Source organism: Frieseomelitta varia, unplaced genomic scaffold, assembly GCF_011392965.1.
Source record: "Frieseomelitta varia isolate USP_RPSP 00005682 unplaced genomic scaffold, Fvar_1.2 scaffold_1012, whole genome shotgun sequence".
Lineage (NCBI taxonomy): Eukaryota > Metazoa > Arthropoda > Insecta > Hymenoptera > Apidae > Frieseomelitta > Frieseomelitta varia.
In genome coordinates this window covers 9,652-30,284 of record NW_025108654.1, presented here as the reverse complement: position 1 = coordinate 30,284, position 20,633 = coordinate 9,652, and the positions used below count along the sequence as shown (strand labels likewise).

General features: G+C 39.9%; 1 long non-coding RNA gene across 1 annotated transcript in view; it reads left to right on the top strand.

The window, feature by feature from the left end:
* LOC122535368 overlaps window positions 1-20,061 on the top strand; it is a 54,092-nt gene extending 34,031 nt beyond the window's left edge. The window contains exons 2-3 of the long non-coding RNA XR_006308158.1: window positions 17,212-17,340; window positions 19,972-20,061. This is a non-coding gene — a long non-coding RNA (uncharacterized LOC122535368). The remainder of the gene's footprint in view (window positions 1-17,211; window positions 17,341-19,971) is intronic.
* The last annotated feature ends 572 nt before the right edge of the window (window positions 20,062-20,633 follow it).

Here is a 20,633-nt window from a genome sequence, read left to right as displayed (position 1 = left end):
TGGACTCGTTTCTCGAGAGACTCGTGTTTTAATTTGAAAATCGTTCGTACGAAACCGCGTGAAAAACGAGCAATTTCTCCGCCGTCCCTCGACGACGGACAAGCCACGCGACTGGAAATTTCTAACGTGATAACGATGACATTTGGATTGTGATCACGTTCAGGGAATTTGAATTTCAGATTCCAGTTAGTTATGGCCCGTCGCATTACACGTTATATATCTAGTTTTTTCGTTTTCCGTGGACTGAGGGCAGAAAGTATTTTCGTCAGCCGGTGAGAAAATGCCGTCACGTTCGTAGAATTTTTACGATTACGACGGACTTTAAAGGATAGAGATACCCGTATTAACAACTAGAATCTTTCGAAGCAAGTACAGGAAACTACGTTCAAACTGTGGAAATGCTCGTTCCTTTTAAAAATCGTCATTCGACTTAAATCTGAAGAACTCAAACGCTTCAGCGACAATGTGAAGGCGCTGTCTCGAAGATAGTCTTTACGTTTGTCGACAGCCGTTTCGATTCATTCACTCTTTCTTGAATCCACCGACGAAAGGACGACGAAAGCTTCTTTCCTCTTCTCTCGGACGAATATTTCATTCCTTCGTCTTGTAACGGGCATCCCTTGTCTCTTAATTCAGACACACTTGCGCTGGCAACTGAATGCGGACCATAACGAGTGGCCAAACCGTGTACAATAATCTGTCGCTTTCTTTTCGAACTCGTCGGTATATCACTACATAGAAATTATTGTGGAGTAATAAATTTATTTGTTTTGCCTGGTTTATACTTAAATATACTTAGAATTGAGAAAAATATTGCAATTGGACAAAAATTTCTCGACGTGCGTGGCAAAGTTTAACCACTTGCGCTGGCAACTGATTGCGGACCATAACGAATGGCGAAACCGTATACAATAATTTGTCGCTTTCTTTTCGAACTCGTCGGTACGATATCACTGCAAGAAGTAACAAATTTATTATTTGTTTTGGGTTATACTTAAATATACTTAGAACTGAGAACATATTGCAATTTTGGGACAAAAAATTCTCGACGTGCGTGACAGAAGTTAACCACTTGCGCTGGCAACTGATTGCGGACCATAACGAGTGACCAAACCGTGTACAATAATCTGTCGCTTTCTTTTCGAACTCGTCCGTGTGATATCACTGGATAGAAATTATTGAGAAGTAATAAATTTATTATTTGTTTTTCCTGGTTTATATTTAATTAAAACTAAGAAAATATTACAATTTTGGGACAAAAGATTCTCGAGGCGCGTGGCACGTCATTCCAGCGCAAAGAGGTTAAAGCGTTCGGTGTCCCGAAAACGAAATTTAACCAAGAGCATCGCAGAGGCATCCATTGGAACTTTTTTACGTTGGCAAATAAATTCCACTCGTTCTCGTACGTTCGCCAGCCCGACGACGAGACTCCACAAGAGGCCCACACCCTTCGTTTTTAATTAAATGCTCGCCAACCCCTTGCCTCGGCCATCTCTCCCTCCTCCTCCTCCTCCTCCTCCTCCTCCTCCTCCTTCTTCCATCTTTTTCCACTCTCATTTATTCCCGTCCCATCTATTTGCTTGTCCCTTCTTTTTTCTCCTCTGATTAATCCTACTCTCTGTCGCGCTTCTGTTTTCCTAGGTCTGTATATTATTTTGCGCCTTGTTTGCGGTCCTTGTTGACTCGCGTTTAATCGTTCCCCCTCAGTCCGCGCCACGTTACGTCGAAAGACTTGCTTGCTTATTTATTGATAGGTCTGCAGAAACTAATTACCTTCTCCTTTTATCATTAGCTACTTGCTCGTTGTATATTTCGTCCGTAAAATCTCGTTCCACTTTGCCGTGATTGCCAATCTAATTCCGTTTAAATTCTTCTTCCACAGTTTCCAAAACTCTCTCGTATTCACTCACTCGGCGTATTATTATTTTCTTCTAGGATCGTCAGTCTTGCACTTTTATTCGATACGCAGCATCCTCTCTTTTTTTGCAACCTTTTTTAATTATTCGCGCTGATCCATCCGTTTAGCTCGCTTCTCCGTTCTCTCGTGTTCCCGCCGGTATCGATCGCGGTGTGCAATCAGCGGTATCGGAAGTTGAAATTGCGAGTGCAACTTGTTCGCCAGCTCGTACACGGGGAAAGGAAACAGAAAGGCAGTGATCCGGTTTTTTGCATCGAGACGTTGGCGCTTTTCTCCTCCGATAACCGAGTCCCTTCGATCGAGACAGAGCGCTGCCTTTTTTGCATTTTGTCCTCTCGACCGGTTCGAGCATTGTTTAAACTCATATCTCGAATGGGGGTAAATGTTATCGCCGCCAGCTCCGGTTCTCGTGCTCGAGTGTTTCTCCTCGCTCGGGCACGCGAACACACAGCTATTTTTACAGGCAATTTTTATGGTTTATTTGCATACGCGGGAAAACACAAACACTCGCGAAGCTAAATGCTTTTCTGTTTGCTCGTTTGATCACAAACGGGGGCCGCGTTGTAGCGGAGACACTCGCGTGTCTCAATATTTGTCGGTATTTTGTTGTCAGGTTACTGCCTACTATCCCAGAACGATTAAGTGTCCGATCGTTTGTTGAATATTTGATTCGATCCTACTCTATAGGAAGAAGCCCAGGGAATTCTCTCTCGATGCGACAACAGCCGCGCGTTTCCTCTGCAATACATATTTAAAATACGCGATTACGTTTGAACGAAACGATCAAAATGGCCCAAAGGAAGTTGGTAATGAAGTTTTCGTTAATCCGGGGGAAATTCTAATTTTCGTCACGCGAGTATCTCACCGTACAGAGTCGATCACCCCGTATTTCAATCCGAATGCGTTGTCACCTTCTCACCATTGTCGAGGACCTCTCCGCCGTTTAAATTTTCTCACAATTGCCCAAACCTTCCCCTCCCTTGATACTACTACCAACGATATATATACAGAGTGTGCGTTTCATCGGCTGGAATCGGAAATGTGGCCATTTCGCATGAAAGAGTAAAATTGTGGAAGTAAACGTGGAGTAAAATTTTTTCACGAATATATTATTGTTGAAACCTAATAAGCAAACAGTCAATAAGAGATTATTCTATTGCGTTAAAAGAGTATATAGATATTCTATCGGGTCAAGGTAATCAAACAGAGATTATTCTAAAGATTTTTTTTCTAAGAGATGGATGTACATGCATTTTAAATCGCAGATTCGTCGTGTAATCTGACAGAAACAAAATCCACCATCTCGTTAACAATTGTTTGAAAATCAAGAAACGATCGTAGTTTGCTGTACTATCTTAGAAAAAGGCAAAAAAGAAATTGATAAATTAAACGGCAATGTCAGAATTGGTTTGCCAACGTTTACTGCATGGTGAGACTATCAAATCTGAACTGTTTTTCATCAACAGAGGGTAAGAACTTTTTTGTACGCGGTTGTATCACGAGGTTGCCTGAAAAATGGTAATCGAACAAAATGGTCAGTATATTCAAGTTTTTGCCTCTCATGAAAAATTTACTTTTCATTTGCACGAAAAAAGGAAACGCAGTTACTTTTTGTTAAAGCCCAACCTAATGTCGCGAAAATGGTCAAATAAAAGTCTTTCATTTGAAGCTTCCATTTTCAAGCATTCTCGCACGTTTGCGTCGTGCATTTTTCATTTTTTCTAAAAGAAAAAAGAACGGAAAGAAACTTATTCTGCATTTTCGACTTTATTACCTTGCCGCTCGTACAACGAGATACTCTGTATTCCGCGTGGACTACAAGCATCGTCCTTTTGTCCCGAGAATCTAGCCATCCGCGGGAATTTTTTACCAAATCTTTCGCCTCCATACGGGCGAGACTATCCGTATCGATCGATAGGGAATCGAATTTTATTTATTCGTTTTCGATCTCGCGTCTGCATACCATCGAGCCTGATTGAAGCTAATTTATTTCTCGCCGCGTAAACAACTTCGAACGGTGAACGGGGAAATGACGCGGTGAACAATCCTCGAGGATCGAGGGAGTGATTTAAACGACGCCGGTCCCGTGGCCGAACGCGAATAGTCGAGCACGCAGCGATCACGTTCTTCAAAAGGAAAACACAAGGCTCGACTAACACTAGAACTACCAAAGTGGTCAAAATGACCAATTTATTTATAATTTTTTAGAGTAATTTTGCGGATTTACAATGTTACATTTGTAGGAGTCCCAGCTTGAGACCCCAATTTGTAGATGATGACCCCATTTTGATAAAAGATGGTCGTTTATTTAAAGTTAAGTAAAGAAAATTCGTTTAATAATGATTATAAAGTGACGTTTTACACTATTTTTTCTTAATCGCTACGTTTACACTCAATCTTCGCTCACTCAAGACTCACAGCTCACTCTGTCTTCTCGCTTTCACGGCTCGCAACTCACTCTGTTCTCTCTGACTTCTCGAAATTCGCTGCCTTCTTCATCTGCACAAAATTCGTCATTCATATACACATACACACAAACGCATCCATACGCTTAATATCTTAAATGCTAGGCCTGGAGGACTAGCCATAAACATTCCGAGGCCTAAGTTTCTCTACAGTACGCCACTTGGGACATCTGGTTGCAATTGTTGGGCCCTTTCCCAGAATTTGTCCATCCCACACATTTTTTTTAGAGTGGTTTTTGTAAAATATATGAATGAAAGCTCGTGTTCACTATCGTATTATAAATATACGTATACTTTTCCTATTCCTTGTATTCGAATTTCTTTCACTCGATTTTTGTACATTAGTCCTCGGTAGCTCCAGTGTCGAAGGCAAATAAAAACAGCGCTAAAACTGCCAAAATTCTCCCATTCGTCGAGTAATAATAATAATTACGGCCGATCGAATCGAAAATCCACACCACCGAACCCAAATCCACTCTATCGCTTTTCGTCCATCCGCGTTTCATTTCGTTTGGCCGGGAATTTTCATCGTTGTTTGAACAGCTCGCCTCGCGATCTCATGCCTTTTCCAATCGTGACTTATGAGAAAGAAAAAAAGAGAGAGAGAGAGAGACGTTTCCTCGTGAGAAAAGACGAGAAAAAAAAAGTCTGATTGCCTCGCTGGTAAATCCCATCTGACGACGTAATTTCGTTGGAGGCGTTGTAATATAGCGAGAACGCTTGCCCCGATTTCATTATAGTTAATTAAGCGGTTAAAGGTGCCGCTTATTCGCGTTGCTTTTAGCAACGATCACTCTCGTCTCGCAGGGCTTCGCCAGGTAGAACGCCTAACGAACAAGTTCGCCGGTCCGATTTTATTAGGGTTGCGTTGGATTTTTACGTAAACGGGATACGGAGTTTGCAAAATTTACACATTTTTGAAAATCCGAGGCTAGACAGTCTTTTTTGAATCTCAATATGTATTTTTCACACCTCACGCAGGTGTCTTCGCTCTAAAGGAACAATTATTTCCCGAATCTTTCATTCTGGACTTCTCTGGTCATTTATTAAAGTATCAAATAAGTAATAATTAAAAATAATTCTTCGATGATACTCGAGGCTTTGCCTCATCGTTCGTAAACGTCCCGATTTCTCGTCATTTCGATCAAAATATCAATTAAATAATTTTTCAATAATAATCGAGCGAGACGTAAACGTCGCAATTCTTACGAACATTCTTTCGCCATTCTATCCAAATATCAAATAAATAATTTCTCGCTAAAATTCGACACTTTGCTTCGTCTCAATTCTTAAGAAAACAGCGCGGCGCATATTCATTACACCACGAAAGTTCATTTATTTAATTCTTAAGGAAATGTACCGTGGTAACGTCGAGTGCCTCGAATTCCTACCGCGATTGTTCCCGCCGGTACGTTCGTATCTTTCCTCTTTTAACCACGTTTTTAGTAGTCCCATAAGCCGTAAAGCGGCACATAATCGTTCGTGAAAGTGATTCGATTGTTCCGGGAACAGGAGCTCAGACAGTGAATCTTTATTATCGGGCACGAGGTACATTACCCTGTCAGGGTTGTGATCACGGAACAACGCCTTAGGATACTGTCGTATCTTCGTTAATCCGACTAATAGCACTTTATTAACGGCCATTACCTACCGCACGGAACAACGTTCGCTCGATCGTCCAACCGATTTCGGATCGTCCCGATCGTTTAATAATCGGCGATACCCCATTTCTCATCCAGCCAATCCTTCATTTTTGTAACAGAACGTTAGGCCAAATTGAACGACAGCGTGATAACTCCCGGCTATTCGTCACTCGTCTCTGAAAGAATTTTGCTACACTTTAGCGGTGAATTTCAGAGGCTTCAGAATTTCGTTGCAGAAAAATATATTGTTACAGAGCCTTATAGATTATTTATTCTTATCATAGAGTCTTATATATAGATTAATTATAATCATTATTGTAGAGTCATTATAATAGAATCTTTTAGATTGTCTGTAGTCGTCAGTCAAGATATATTATTACAGTCTCAGGTAAAATCACTTGTGTTTATAAATTGTTGCAAGCAAATGATCCTGATCCTCGAGACGAATCATCATAAAATATTTCCTTAACCAATTAAGTTTTGGACCAATGTGGCTTAATACTTTTTTTGTTACTTAGAATTTATTAAATTCTTTCGATTTACGATGAGAAATATTGTCCAATTAAGAAAGGTATAAAGATGACCTTGAAAATTTCGAAATTGATACGCCCCCCTTAAAACCATGCAATTTTTGCATGAAACAATTTTTTATTTCTACGACGCATCATTCAAAAGTTATTTCAAGTATACAAGTTATGTTACTTAGATTATTTGTAGTCGTTATTACAAAGATTGTTTATAGTCATTATTATAGAGCCTTTTAATTGGTAATTGTTTCACTTATTAAAAAGTTTCACTCAAGCTCTGAATTTTCGCGAAGAAATTAGCGAAGTAAAATTTCAGACACACTAGTCAGAAACGGGCGATGTATTAATTTCAAGGGTTGAAAGGCTCGATGATCATCGCGTCGCTTGAAAATTTCCAACCGTGCTCGTTCCGCACGTTTGTGCAATACGATTGTCAGTCAAGGAATCTGGCATCGTTGTTTCGCAACGATCGGCCTCGTCAGAAAAGCAGGAAATTAACGAAGAATCGAGCTCGAGTCTGGTTATTGCACCTAATACTATAATTGGAGCGTCGAGTGCAAGATACTCGCGTCGTGAAGCCATTTGGTAATCGTCTAATTGGAGATATCGAGTACTTTGCGTAACGATCCTCTTCCCAATAAAACCTATTCCATTTCCCTTTCTATTCGTCTTTTCTTTTTTTTCCTCTCGTTCTTCAATCGTGCTAATTATACAACGTAATTCCCGAACGGTCGAGAGTAGAGAGAAAGAGAGAGAGAGAGAAATAATCGACTGAAATAATTTTTCACGCACACTTTACCTTCGCACGTATGTACATATACGTATTATCATTTTCGCGTATAAAATTATGTACCAACGACACGTAATTGTTTCTCCTTTTTGGCAATTTTTCTCATTCAAAATTAACGCGAGAAATGAGCTCGTCGATATTTTTCAAGTTATGAAAATTCTGAGAAATCCTCCCTGTTTTTGTTGCCGAGCGAAAGAAGAGCTTGCTTGTTTTTTCGTGGTGCAACGCCATGGTAATAAAGATTGACGAGGAAACTAATCCGTCCTCTAAAGGTTAAAAATGCTTCGCGTAGTGCAACGACGGACTGGTTCTCATCCTAATTCAAACGCGAACGTTATTAAAGCAATTCGTGGAAGGTAATTTACAAGGTAGATCACTCGCTGATAAGAATCTACGACGTAATGAACGCTCTGGATAGTCGGATCGATAAATTCTTTAGTAACTCACGGCATGCGAACCGATCCCTTAGATGTAATCGTAACTTCGTTAGCTGAATTAACTAACGTCTTTGTCGGGGAGGGGAAATTTCTCGCAAATCGACGAATATTAGTCCGGATATGAGAATATTGTTTCCAGGCAAATAACCATAGATAAATGTCTGCAAGGTAGACTGACGAAGAAAAAAAAGAATATGATTTACCTGTAGTTATCGAAATTATGAAACGAAGAAAATACAAACAGTGGACATGTTCAAATTAACCAATATTAGTCTCGATATGAAAATACTGTTTCGAGGCAAATAATCATAGATAAATATCTATAAAGAAGAATGACGAAAAAACAAAAAAGAAAAATGATTTATGCGTAGTTGTAGTCGAAGATATAAAACAAAGAAAGTGATAAAATAGTTGACCTGTTCAAAATAACGAATATTAGTCTGGATACGCAAATATTGTTTCGAGGCCATAATAACCATCGAAAGGGCTCATTATAAACAATGACGAGGAAATGTATGATTTACATACATTTGACATTTTATTTGATTTCAAAGCTAGGCAAATTGTCGTGTCTGTGTCGATTAATTGTAGAAAGATAACGATTTGTCGGGGTGGACGAACTATAACGTCGAGGCTGGCAAATGCATGTTTGGCCAGCACTTAAGTGAGCTAATTTAAATAATTGAGGCGACCTGCGGCGTGCACGCACAGCTACGAATAATTAGTACGCTTTCTGCGAAGGAACAAACTTCCATTAGGAGAAACAATAATTAAATTGCACTCTCTGGCGTGTATTTATTTATACAAGTTAATTGGTTTCCCAACCGATCGTTTATCTTCCAATCCAGAGTCCTTGCAGTTGTTTCTTCTTATCAACGAGCAAGCTACATATATATATATACAGAGTGTCCCTACGTCGGTAGTACTAGCGAAGAGGACTTATTTTTTCATATAGAATCATCTCTTTGCTTGTATTACCGACGCCAGGGAATATACATTAGTATACATGGTCGTTAAATGCACACACAATCACAAAGCTGATTTTCTCGAAAACAAAAGAATTTTATTCTTTATTTCCGACTGATCTTTCTCACATAGAATCACCTTCACTTCGTCTAGTACGTAATTTGTGTTGTGTAGATACAGCACAAGAGAAACGACATTCCGGCCGAGAATGTTCTCAGTCATTGTGTCTGGAGTTACGCGGCAAAATTAGAGAAATTACGCGCATTGGATGGGTTTCAGCGATGGGACAAACGTCGAGTTTGAGCGATTGTGTCTCACGAGTTATGTAACGAGAGTTATAACGCCTTCATTTACGTGACGTGAACATAATTGCAATTGATTATCAACGCCCTTACCATTGCATTATCACGGAACTGCAAGTTCATCGCGGTAGAAACTAGCAAGGTATCTAGGTTAACTCGATTACAGATCGCTGATCTAACAAATTGCCGGCATTCATCGACTTTCCGAACTCGAACTACCAAAAGAATATATTATCATTATAACGTAATCGTCTTGCCGACAATTTCACGTCGAGGACATCTTTTTTGTTCCATCGTCGGTGAAATATTCCCTCTTTGAGCACTGAGTTAATTCCCACCTTCGCGGATGGAATTTCAATTTTCGTGAAACTGGAAATTTCAGCGCGAGCCGCGTTTAAATGGAATAGATTATTAGAATTACGGCAAACGGCAAATGGAAGATTTTTATAGTCGCGTTAAAGACTGAATTGAATCTCTCTCTCTCTCTCTCTCTCTCTCTCTCTCTCTCTCTCTCTCTCTCTCTCTTTCTCTCTCTCTTTTTCTCTCGACGCGTTGATAAAAATGTATGAGTTTCGTTCGAAGGATGTGAATTTGATCATAGTCCATAAAATTGATCCCATTGAAGTCGTGTGAACTCTGGAACGTTTCTTCCTCGACGGTGGAACGACGTGCCACGTACGTCGAGAATTTTTTGTCCGAAATTGCAACATTTCCTCAGTTTTAAGTATATTTAAATGCAAACCCAGGCAAAACAAATGACAAGTTTATTATTATTACTTCGTAATAATTTCTAGCGGGTGATATCATAGCGACGAGTTCAAAAGAAGAAGAAAGCGACGATATTATTGTATACGGTCGCTCGTTATGGTCCGCGCAACCAGTTGTCAGCGCAAGGGGTTTTGGCTTTAGTTCGATAGATTTTGATCTTTCACTTGCTACTCTGTAGTTAGAGATTAAAATCCAATGTTGCTCTTCGCATCGATCGTACGTGTGACTTTGTTAAGAAACATGAAGCAGCATTGTGATTATGTTATTAACTTGAACGCGACTGTAATTTGAATAACGTATATTTCTAAATTTATTTGTCAATGAGAAATTATCGTGCAAAAACAGTACGGAACGGTAAGAATTATAAAATATTTATGGTGCACAATTATTAATATTTATATTCGAAGAATGAAAGTAAATTTAAACAAGTTAAAGTTTCGAGCCGTGCTCGTAAAAATATAAATTTTTCGCAGGGGAGATTTCGTTGTCTTGACTTGAAAGTGAATAAATTCGAGGGGTCGAGTTAAAGTTGTCGGTCGATCGATAACTCATTCAAAATCGTGTGTGTATATAGAAGGTCCTCGGCGTGTTTCTAGCTGGCAACGCGTTGCTGAATCGCCTTTTCACGAAGTTTTAATTACTAGAACATGACCGCCGCTGCCGCGGAATTACTCCATTAGCAAATAAAAGCTGACTCAGCTATACGAATCCTACATGCTTTGCCTTTGGTCAAACGTTCGTTGCTCGCTGCTTCGGCTACGCGCTGCAACTTTTCCCCCCTTGAAGAGGAGAGAAAACTCTTGAAAAGACTTTGATTTTACTACGTATTATGCTACGCTCGATCCTCTGTCCTAACCCTTGTCCACCTCTTGTTAATTACGATTCAGCCGTTTGAGATACCAAGCTCACTGAACAACGCGAGAGAACGTCGTTTTTATGTGTTCTCACATTTTAACCCTTTGTCCTCGACAAACTTTGTTCGTATCATCTACCAGCAATTTGTTTACGAAGCACCGTCACTTCAAATAAAATGACACGGCATCGGTAATTTAACATTTAACGAAATTCGATTTACAAATCTTCCACTTCAAATTACCTCTTTTGCGAGTCGTATTTTTGCACTAAAAATTAACCCTTTTGTAGATTATACTGTGCACAATAAATTAGCTCTTGCAGATCGTATTCACCTCTCATTCTCAAGCCATTGCAACAAAAATGAAATCCGATGTGAAGTTGCATTATTCCGAAATGAAACTTTTATCGTGCTCTGTATGTAGTGATACTTAAACAAAAAAAAAATGACATAAAATTAACACAAAATTATATTCATTTAACACTAAAAGTATGTACATTCACACGTGTAGATTCATTTATATTTATCATCTGTCACTGTGCAGGGTAGTTTTATATACACATTCAAATGACCATGATTTATATAACATTCACTAAATGACCATGATTTGAAGGAAAAATATTCAAAATATTTCTTTCAGAATTTATTTCTAGAGAAAAATTTAATTTCTGAAAAAAAAAAAAACGTTTTCAACGGGACTCATCGTTGCAGAGTATGGCGATAGAAATAATGATAACGTCGCGAAAGATTCGAGCTAGCAGCCTGAATTGATAATTCAATAAGGCAACGAGACACGAACGCCTAGAAAGTCTAGGAATCATACAGAATCGGAAATATTCCGCTCGTTCCTTCCGTTATGATCTGTCTTTCGATTAAAATCATTCTTTATCGCCCCTCTTTATAGTTCTCGTCGTTCAAGGACATTACACGACACGTTGCCGATTTGTATTCGTAAAATGTAATCGACAAGATGAAACAAGCGATTCAATATTCCGCGTCCGAACGCGCCGGATACGTGCGTTTGCCCTCGGCGTCGACAGGGCGTAGATCGATCGGAGATGTCCGCGTCTCATGTATCGCGTGATATATCGACCTGCGTTGCTTCGATAGTGACATCACGCGTACACGTATGTACACACGTTCTCAGAAGAGCTCCTCCGCGAAAACTCGCTCGTTCGATCCGAATCGCGTGACCTGCTCGCTGTTGCGTTTCGCCACTGTCGATCGAGTTTCGTGACGAGCCACCGATACGAACCTTTCCAACGAGATTTATCTCACTTAAACCCTAAGGATCCAAGCCGCGTACCAAGCTTACACCGATACAATCGTACCGCCACCCTTTCAAAACACAGCGGCGAGTATTTCTCAGGAAGCATTGAGCTACCGTTGTCTGTCTTTCTATGTATCTCAACGTATTGACATCTCTGTGAACGTGAGAATGAAATTTTTAGCCGTTCGTACTCGACTATTCCCTGTAAGGGGAATATTTGAATTTGGTCAACAGCTAAAATTGTAAAATTTTTTTATAATTTCTGATATTTTATAATGAGCGTAGTATGATATGGTGTTGTATGATATGATATAATACGACGTAAGAGGAATAATAAAATTTCGAAAGAAGAAATTCTCGAGGTCAAATGCACGTCAAATTATGATTCGGGTAATTCACATAAATTAAGCTTGTTATTGGTTCTTACAAACGTTTATAAAACGGCGAAGGCAGTTTCTCGGGAAATTGAAATTACGTATCAATTGTGTGTCATTCTGTCTCTTCTACGTACTACACTTTGATGATTGCTTTAAACGAGGTCTTTATACACACTATAATCAACAAAATTTCCTGCTAAATACCATTTAAACCAGGATAATTATTTCCAATGCTACATCATTTTATTTGAACTGATACTTCTCTCGCTGTTTCGTAAATAAATTGCTGGCAGACAAGAAATGTTTCCGAGAGTTAAAGAGTCAACGAAAAAGGGAATGGTGGTAACTTTAGTTAGTTGACTTTCTTCGCAATAAAGTGTCTTTCTTTTTTGCTTGATATTCGACGACTCGTTTGTCCCTTGCGATTCTTACGGAATTGTCCAATACGTGTTACGCTTCTAAGATCCTTCGCCTGGCAGTACCTTAGCTCCTAAAAAGAAAGAAAAATCGCGAGAGCGACAAACTCCCTGATCTTGCGAGATCGTTGGTTTCGTAAATCGGATACTTCATAATGAGTAAACCGGGATGTTTTTCAAGGAAATGTTATCTTCAACTGTGAGCCGTTTATATATCTGCAAATGAAATTCGAACGAAAGACGATCGTTTTTAATTACGCGAAGCTCAACGGGAAACTTTTCATCGGGAATAAAATCACGTGATGTTATCTTTCCCTTCCTTCTGTCCTCTTTTTGTTCAATAACTTTTTCATTCCGCTGCCCTGGAGATTCGTTTCAGAAACCTTTCGTTCCGAATACTAATGTTGGATAACATCAATTTCCCCGTTGTTCTATGTTAATTTGATCTGGTTTGTCTCGCGTCAGAACGTAGGCAATTTTCATCAAATGTATGTCCCGTTCGAGCGATCGTTTTCAAATTTCAGTCTCGAATTTGATCATCCAGGATCAACGAATAGCTCCAGCAGGATCTTTACTTTGTACAAATGCTGGACGTAGACTATTTGAATCATTAAAAAACGAAGAAGAAAGCTATGCGTAGATGGTAATTTTACATTTGCACGTAGCTTTGTTGAGTAAAAATTGAAAAATACGTAAAATACGATTGTTCTCTGTTAATTGTAATAATTGGCGTGACAATAAATTTATTTCGCTGGTAATTCTACAAGACTGTTTTTTCGTGCAACTCTTATGGTGACAAAAGATCCGAAATGGCTCGTAATAATACTATTGCAAGTATGATTGAACATCGTCCTCTTATGTGTCAGAGGTACAAAATGAGACGCCATCATCTACGTGATTATAGTCACAATCTGGAAACAAATTCTCAATGATATCACGTTCTAAGCTCGCATTAGACAAGTATCATTTATTACACTAAATTGTAAACCAATTACATTCAACAGTAATGTACGTATAAGGTAATAACAACGAATTTCGCAAAAATTCTGTCTTGTGAAGAGATATTTCTTCAATTCCTTTGTTTCTATTTTTCAACAGACTAAATTGCAAACAGCCAATTATATTCAACAATGACGCAGTAACAACGAATTTCGCGAAAATTCTGTCCTACAGATAGATATTCGAGCGAATGTTCCTTAATTCTTTCGTTTCTCTTTACAATGCACATCGAATTGCAATTATATTCAACAATGATATAGCAATAACGAATTTCGCGAAATTTTGTCTTGTGGAGATATATATAGCGAGTGTTTGTCAATTCTTTCGTTTCTGTTCGCAATACAACTGCCACACAGTGTCACGTTGTACACGCGACCTGTCATTTTAAGCTAATAAAACGTCGACAAACGTCTGCAAACGAGAGCCGTGTTGCACACGGTGCGATCGGCGCCTACTATCTTTCGAGTGAATTACCCGCGTCCCGTTCACAAAAGGTCCTTTCTTTCGCTTCTCGATCGAGCACCCGGCACCAACGACCGCCGCTGCTGAAAGCAAAAGCCGGGGGAAGAAACGAGATTTCCCAATTTTCGGACAGTCGCTGCGCTGTTGCGGCAACAATCGGTGAAAAATGACGCGCAAATGATCGAAAAGCAGCGAAAACTCTGTTGGAAAACGCGACGAGAAACAAAATTTCCAACTTTTCGACGGCAGTGTTATTGTTACGATCGACGAAGCACAACATGTGTGCGCGACGGAAATGTTAAGGGAAAAAGCGCGACGAAACGAAATTGTCAATTTTTCTCCACCGGTTTTGCAGTTCACCGATGGCGTTCGTGACTAGCGTTTGAACGTTCCGCCCTGGCGCGCGAATGTTCGCTTATCTCGTTCTTTAGCCGTTGGGAATGGTCCGTGAACAGTCAGCGTTTTTTATTGAACGGACGCTTTATTTAACACATTGATCGCCGAGCGTAAATCGAGCAGGTTTCTTACCATGGACCACCAGTCCAGGCTTAGATACGTGTTGTTTTTATGCTCTTTTTTTTACGTTTTTGTGTTGCATTCTGCCGTTTTTACGCTTTCGTTTTTTTTTTTTTTTTTTTTCCTTTTACTACGACACGAAACGTGCTCTTCAGTGGTTGCTTGTCAAATTAGAAGTTTTTACGCATTTTTTGCATCCCTCATTTAGAGAATTTACAACGAAACCCCCAAATTTCGCAAATCAGTTAGTTTCGTTTAAAATGTTTCCAATGTTTTATCACAAATGATTCAAAAATCACAGTATTATATATTTTTACAATATATATTTTTATATATTTTACATATTTTATATATATGTTTTTTTAAATAAAATGTAATTACGACTTCTTCAAAGTAATTTAACAACTTACTATATTATTATTACATATGTAGCTAATACCATTACATCTTTTCTCGCCTCAAAGATTTAAAAGATTAAGATCGCCGCACATATGTTGGCCACAGACAGATCAACATGTTAATCGTGCGAGGTCAGTCGCGAAGAAGTCACCGACAAAAGTGGCAAACTGTCGCGGTTCCTTTGAAATTCACCGATAAACTTTCCCGCGTTTTCTCGCCGGGACGTGGCAACTTTTGGAATACTCACTCTCGCGAGACGCTTAATTTCACGCTCGGATCCTGCCGCCGCGTCTGAGCTCCGAATCGTCTTGTTTCAACCCCTCCTCCGACATTCAGATCGAAAGTAGAGGTGCCAAGCAAGCTGAACTTTTTCAGTTTAGTAAACTGTACACTTTCTCGTCCTCTCGGAACCTTGGAATTTTCGTTTACGCGCGAGTTTTGAAAATTGACGAGTCTTTCGAAAACCAAACTGATCAGTTTCGTTTTTGGACAAATCCGTCAAAGAGCAATATTGCATCGAGATAGCATTGTGCAATTTTTTTTCCAATGAATTTAATACCGGGAGTATGAAAAGGAAATTTCAAAGTTCATTTTTGATCAAGTTTCGCCAGAGATAACGTTCCATTTACAATTTTCTTTCTCTTTTTTTTCAATCAGTGTAACACTGAGACTATGAGGAAAAATTCCAAAGATTTGTTTAATATATTCCAATCATTGTGACTTTCATCTAGGTTCTACGATTCATGGAGTTTAAAGAAATTAAATTATTTGCGATATCGGGAATTATTGCTTTGACTTTCAGTTCCCGAGAAAATAGATCGAACAACTTACATCTTCAAATTTAATACGAAAGAAAAAAAATAATATTCGTAATGTCACTGTAATAACGGTCCTAAGTTTTCTTTTTTTAACGTATAAAGTTGATCAGTATGGCTTTTAAGCGGCTCGTGCGTGGAAAGCTCAAGGGGATCGTTTTCCTGGAAATTCTGGGTTCCTTGCTTCCGAGAGAGCCGCGTTTTACTCCATTTGACGCGGATAGAAAGAGAGGAAAAGAGAGAGAGAGAGAGAGAGAGAGAGAGAGAGAAGGGATGCGGAAGGCTTCCTAAATAGAAGATAAAATGGATATCCAAGTGAAATCCTTTATAGGCTGTTGGTCCTTAAATTTATGAAACTCTGTAGGCGAAGCTGGAAAATTCAACGAGAAATAAATTCTCGAAATAAATAACGTTGCAAGAAAGGGAGAAAATATATGAATATATGTATGTACATATGTACGTGTCGGAATATCATATCGTCGAGCAAGTAACAATAAGCTTGGAAAAACGACCACGCGTTTACGCGATAATTATCCGATGTTTACCGATTAATGACGAATTAATTAATTACACGCCTTCGGCGAGTTGTTTGAACGTTCGTTGAAAATCTGTGGAATATTCATTGGTAGAAAAAAGGGGCACGAGTTGGAGTGAAAGACCCTCGTTTATCGTGTAAAGCAAACGTTAAGTAACCGTGAGTGTACTTTGTCTCTCTCGCTTTAAGACCGTCGTCAAAATAGGTCGTAACGCTTTACACAACTTGCAGCAAGTAGCGAATTTATACGGCGTAGTTAAGAAGCTTACTAAAAAAAAAAAGAAAAGAAAAAAAAATTGAAAAAGCCATCTTTTGAGTATAAAAAAGTTTGCTCGTGTTACGAGTGCCACGCGAAAAAGCGACCCTCTTAATCTGAAATTGAATATGAAAATTCGCGTCTTTTGCAAAAGTTTTTCTTCTTCCTTTTACTATTTTGTCAAATAAATTTTTTCAAACAAATTGAGAATACGAGAAGATCGTCTGTTCTAGAAGAAAACAATCGCTGCTCTGCTCCGCAGATCTTTTTGATCGGAAGTGAAAATGAAATTTTCCCTGAAATCCCCTTGAAAGAGGTTAGTTAGAAATTCTAAAAATATCCAGAGAACTTTCAAAGAGGCTTTGAACTTATTTGTGGAAGTAGTCGACCGTGTCACCGTGAATTTACAGCGTACGGGTGTTTTATACGCGAACGTCTGCCCCGAACAGCGGGATTGGAAAGCTTCCCCTAATCCGGCGATATCTTTCCATCTACAGGTGACGACTTTCAGCGTTGAACAACCGGGCGTTCGTCCTGCGGGAGACAGAGACCAGAAGTAAGGATGGCCTTTCACTGGGATAAGCTCTCACCGGCGGAATTCCAACAGCTACAGGATTTAGCAGCTTGTAAGTAAAAAGCGAAATAGCCGGCTGGCTGCGAGTTTCGTAAACTTTGTTACCAGATACCGGCCAAGGAAAGCACGCCGTGCCATTTCGGTGCAATTCGGTTGCCACTGCAATGCGATCTGCATTTTTCCCGAGCGAGGACCCAGCTGTTTTATATCCGATCGTTCGCGTTCCCTATGCACGAGAAAGGGTAGCTTATTGTTAAATTTTTACCATCAACGTCCGGTCGAGATTACTTTGCGAAAAATCACACCAAAGGGAACTGTCCTCTGCAAAGGAAAAAAACTGCTCTGGTCAAATTCTGAACATTGCAGGATTTTTACGTGGTTACGCGAACCAGGGGAAGTTTGGGTAGTTTCTAGGCCTCTCGGATCGTTGTAATTTCATTTGAATTCCTCTCGTGGGGACGAACGACGAGAAACGAAACGATTCTAACATTTAACGAAACAGAGGTGCTGATGAAATACATTTTCAATAGACTTTCAAACACGATCGGGAACGCGCAAACAAACGCGGCTAATAAAGTAACTGGCGAGTATCTCGGCTGAAAGTCATGGAATATCAGGCTCATTGTTTATGGAATTATGGAAATTCGCCCGACATCCCCTGAAAGAAAGCTGGAATTTATTCCGGCCGCGTCGCAGGATACGCCTGTCTTCTGGATAAATTTCAAATTTTCGAAACTACATTTTCCTTGCGCAGTCCGAGCGGCATTACGACCTTGTGTGCGTCTGTACGTGTGTGTGTGTGTACGATTTTATTAACACCGTGAATAACATTCGTGAATTGCATTCATTGCTTCAGATCCGGTGTCTCGAAATGGCACGGCCGCGTAAGTTGCTGCGTATTTACGTGTCTGGCCGTAACCGACCGTTTCTACTTATCGGATACAACGTTGAATACCGACAGTTTCACGACAATCGTAGTAAATAATTATCCCACTGTTTTGCAAATTGGCAAACGCGTACGGAGAATCCCGCTCTAGACTCTAAACGAAGGGAATTGTAAAACAAAAATCTTGGCTGAACTTTCCTTCTTCCTGGTTTGTCGGAGGTAAATATTATTGTTAGAAATAAATAGATTGCTTTAGATCCGGCGCGGGCGCGTAAGTACTACGTATTTACGTGTCTGGCGGTAAGCAACCGTTTCTACTTATCGTATATACGAACTTCAGCGGTTCTCCTGTAATTTCTTCGAAAACTCAACAAACTGATTATTCCACTGTTTTGCAATCCTGCTCTAGATTCTGAATGAAGGAAATTCTATATAAAAAATATATATATATATATAATTTATATTCTATATATAAATTAAAAATCTTGGTTGGAATTGGAAAGAATCGTGCTGTTGGAAATAAATATTACTTGCGAAAGTGAAACAAAGTGAAATAAAAAAAAATCTGAAAGAGAAAGGACAAAAAGAGAAACGCGAATTTTCCATTTTTTTCGCGAAGCCAGCCAGTTGCCAATTTCCCGATTTCCCGATTTCGGGGGCGGAAACACGAGTTTCCGTGCGGGAGCGTTAATCACGCGAAACGTTGGCGCGCGATCCGTCATAGTTTCTCGTCAGTCGTCCCGAAAATAGTGGCCACCCGAAAATACCTTGCTCGTTAAGTGCATTATGACGTCGACGTTTGGTAGATTAGGCCAATGGTCTCCTATTATTAGTCAATTTATCGGCGTTGTTTCCTCTGCAAACAACTGAATCCCAGATGCCCCAGATCGATCGTGTTTCCATTCGCCTCTGTTGCTATTTCCTTCTTTCCTACCGCCGGAGCTGGCCAATAAAACTGAACTGAAAGCGCACCTTATCCACAACCCCCTTCTTTTCCTTTTTGTCTTCTTTTCGCCGGCTGCCCGTTGGAAAGCCCAGCCACGATCAACTCGACCAACCGAGTAACATCGCGTCGATATCGCTTTAATTGCCAACGCCAGAGACACCGCGAGCGTATTGACACTCGTACCGAAGTTTCTTCGTCGATTGGATCAAGCGTCAAGGACGAGTTTTCGTCCAAGGAACGGTGGCGCGGAAAGAGGTGCAACGATTGGTATAGCCCCGCTGGAAAGGGATGAGCGCAGGATGGTGCTCGTTTGAATTCAAACAGAGTCGTTTCGTTTAAATTCAAATCAGCTTTCCTCGCTTCCTCGCTCGGTACGTAGCCACTTGGTTCCAGTGTCTTCTAAACTTAAATCTATATTTAGTATTACGTCTAAGTCCTAGAGATCGGTCTCGAATGAATCATCTCTGGTATATCGATTCCACCGGCGAATACGTGCGAGCGATGTAATAGTTTAGCTATTTTTGAAACAGCTTCGATCGGGTAAGTTCGATCGAGTATCAGCCGTGAGACGGAGGAAAATCGTGTCTTTAGAGAGCTTGGTGAAATTGTTATTGACAATGTGTCGGTCGTCATCGTCACTTGATGGAAAGCAGTCTCTTTACTTGGCATCGCGTCGTTGCCTAGCTGGGTACGAGGCGGAACGTAATTTTGTTGTAGATTCTATGCAGTGGACCCAGTGTGTTTCTCAGCCGCTTCCATTACTACTCACGAAATTGCATTTTCTGTTCCGGTAAACAGGAAGCTACACGGCGCGCAGCAAGTCACAGTTGCTTTTAACTTCATTGTTTCAGATTCTGCACGGAAGCTTCAGGATGTCCTCACCGAATTCTGCGGGTCAAACACAACGCCCAGCGGCGCGCCCAAGTACCATCCGGACGGTGTAAGTTGAATCGAGACACTCTGTTAATTATATTCTCACCCTTGCTCAATTTGACTTGGCCCTTTCATCCCTCCGTGTGACACGCTTCGATTTCAAGCACCTTTCCACTCTGACTCTGTCCAATTATCCAAATTCAGTGATCACTGTACACAGAAGAATCTTGATTATAATTTTTAAAGACAGACGTAGCAATATCTATTTTTCTCAAAGTCACGTTACAAAATATCCTCGCGATTTCGTTTGATGAACAAAGAAATCTTATTGGAATTTTGAAAGAAGTCTATTGGGATGTGACACGCTTCGATTATCCAAATTCACTGATCACTGCAATTGACTACAATTTTTACAGATAAATGTAGCAATATCTGTTTTTCTCAATGTTACGTTATAAAATATTCTCGCGACTTCGTTCGAAGAACAACACGGCTAATAACAAATAAGATAAGAACAAAGGAACGTTATTGGAATCGTTGGCAAGGTGTCAACCTGCTCGAAGAAATTTCGCGGTAAACAGTTTCCATCAGTCCGTTAATAAGAATGTTAAAATGCATGAATGGAATGCCCCAGAAAGAT